Below are 3,016 nucleotides of genomic sequence, written 5' to 3' on the forward strand. Positions count from 1 at the left end.
TTTTTTTTTTTTTTTTTTTTTTTTTTTTTTAAGTAAGGCTGATGGAACTCCATTTTATTTATTTATTTAAGCTCAATAGAACTCCAAACTCATGTCCTATCTCTCTTCCTGTTCACTGATACTGCAAACACATGTGCAATTCTATATCAATTAAAAAGCAAGGCTGGGCACAGTGCTCACATCTATAATGTCAGCATTTTGGGAGGCCAAGGCGGGAGGATTGCTTGAACCCAGGAGTTCAAGACCAGCCTCAGCAACATTACGAGACGCCATCTCTACAAAAATAATTTAAAATTAGCTGGATGTGGTGGCAGGCACCTGTAGTTCCAGCTACTTGGAAGGCTGAGGTGGGAGGTTTGCCTGAGTCCAGGAAGTCAAGGCTGCAGTGAGCCGTGATTATGCCACTGCACTCCAGCCTGGTGACAGAGTGAGACCCTGTCTCAAAAAAAAAAAAAAAAAAAAAAAAAAAAAAGGCCGGACATGGTGGCTCACATCCCAGCACTTTGGGAGGCCAAGACGGGTGGATCACGAGGTCAGAAGTTCGAGACCAGCCTGGCCAACATGGTGAAACCTCATCTCTACTAAAATAATACAAAAAAATTAGCTGGGCGTGGTGGCATGCGCCTCTAATTCCGGCTACTCGGGAGGCTGAGGCAGGAGAATTGCTTGAACCTGGGAGGCGGAGATTGCAGTGAGCCGACATCATGCCATTGCACTCCAGCCTGGGAGACACAGCAAGACTTCGTCTTGAGAAAAAAAGAAAAGAAAACCCTAAAAAACCCAATGGAGCGTCCCATGGTTGGCTACATTCTCACCTTAGTTCAGGTTTATCTTTCTTATTATCATTAGGATCATATTAAAGAGTTGCTACCAGGCTGGGCATGGTGGCACATGCCTGCCATCCCAGCACTTTGGGAAGCTGAGGCAGGCAGATGGCTTGAGATCAGGAGTTCGAGATCAGCCTGGGCATCATGGCAAAACCCCTTATACCCTATGATTTCCTAACTTTTTACAATTTGGTCCCTGTTTACATCACTCCCCTAAAACTTATCTTCAATGTCACCAATGAGCCATTTAATGTAGTATAAACGTCTTGTTCTCACCAATACCTGTAGTTCCCAGCTTCTTTAACAGACAGATGTGGTCATGCGAATGAATTCTAGCTAGTGGAAGTGACAGGTACTACTCCCAGGATGGCCCATAAAACTCCCAGGTGCTGATCCTTGCTCTCCTTCCTATCTGCTAGCAGAGTAGAGGAGATTCTGAGACCCTAGAAGAGGGTGGAGCCACAAGATGGAAGGAACTTGGGTCCCTGCATAATTGTGCAGAGCAGAACTTTCCTTTACTATGACTAACATATTAAACACTGAGAACAGCAAGAAATACAGTCTTGTTGTATAAGCCAATGAATTTGAGAGGTTGTTTACTACAGCAATTAACTGATCCTTATTAATACAGAAAGTTGTATCAGGAGTGGGATGTTGATATAATAAAAACACACATATATGGCACTGAATTAATGGCCAGGCAGTAGATTACTGCCTGATCTTTAATTCAGTGCCATATATTGGATTAGGTAAAGCAGGCTGGATGGCTGGAGATCTCTATTATGCTGTAGCAAAATATTTGGTGAAATTGTCATCTTCAATAATGTAGAAGGTAGATGCTATGCCCACCCACCCTGCAACTATAAGGGAAGGGTTGGAAAGAGTCAGAGTAGGATATGGTTGGCCACTACTGGGGTCTGAATCAGTCAGACTCTAGTCAGGAGACAGAAACCATCCCAGTTGTTTGAACAGAAATAATTTACTATAAAGAAGTGGCCAGGCACAGTGGCTCACACCTGTAATCCCAACACTTTTGGGAGGCTAAGGCGGAAGGATCACAAGTTTAGGAGTTCGAGACCAGCCTGGCTACGTAGTGAAACCCCATCTCTACTAAAAATACAAAAATTAGCTGGGCATGGTGGCACACACCTGTAGTCCCAGCTACTCGGGAGGCTGAGGCAGGAGAACTGCTTGAACCCTGGAGGCGGAGGTTGTGGTGAGCCGAGATCGCGCCACTGCACTCCAGCCTGGGCAACAGAGTGAGACTCTTTCTCAAAAAAAAAAAAAAAAAAAAAAGAATTATTTGCAGCCTGGACAACATGGTGAAACCCTATCTCTATTAAAAAAAATACAACAAAAAAAATAATTTAGCTGAACATGATGGTGTGTGCCTGTGGTCCCAGTTACTCAGGAGGCTGAGGCAGAGGGATGGCTTGAGCCTGGGAGGTGGACGTTGCAGTAAGCCATGATCCCACCACTGCACTCTAGACCTTGTCTCAAAAAAAAAAAAAGGCCGGGCGCGGTGGCTCAAGCCTGCAATCCCAGCACTTTGGGAGGCCGAGGTGGGTGGATCTCGAGGTCAGGAGATCGAGACCATCCTGGCTAACATGGTGAAACCCCGTCTCTACTAAAATACAAAAAAACTAGCCGGGCGTGGTGGCGGGCGCCTATAGTCCCAGCTACTCTGGAGGCTGAGGCAGGAGAATGGCGTGAACCCGGGAGGCGGAGCTTGCAGTGAGCCGAGATCGCGCCACTGCACTCCAGCCTGGGCGACACAGCGAGACTCTGTCTCAAAAAAGAAAAAAAAAAAAAGAAAAATAAAAGAAAAAGAATTACTTGAACTGAGTTCCTTGAGCAAAATAAAATTATAAATAAATAATTGTCAATCTATATAAAAAGTTAGGGCTGGGCGTGGTGGCTCACAACTGTAATCCCACCACTTTGGAAGGCCAAGGTGGGAGTATTGCTTGAATCCAGGGATTCAAGACTAGCCTGGGCAACACAGGGATACTATGTCTCTACAAAAAATTTAAAAATTATTCAGGCCTGGGCCGGGTGCAGTGGCTCACGCCTGTAATCCCAGCACTTTGGGAGGCCGAAACGGGCAGATCACGTAGTCAGGAGATCGAGACCATCCTGGCTAACACGATGACACCCCGTCTCTACTAAAAATACAAAAAAAAAAAAAA

This window comes from Rhinopithecus bieti, unplaced genomic scaffold, assembly GCF_001698545.2.
Source record: "Rhinopithecus bieti isolate Rb0 unplaced genomic scaffold, ASM169854v2 scaffold_41082, whole genome shotgun sequence".
Classification (NCBI taxonomy): domain Eukaryota; kingdom Metazoa; phylum Chordata; class Mammalia; order Primates; family Cercopithecidae; genus Rhinopithecus; species Rhinopithecus bieti.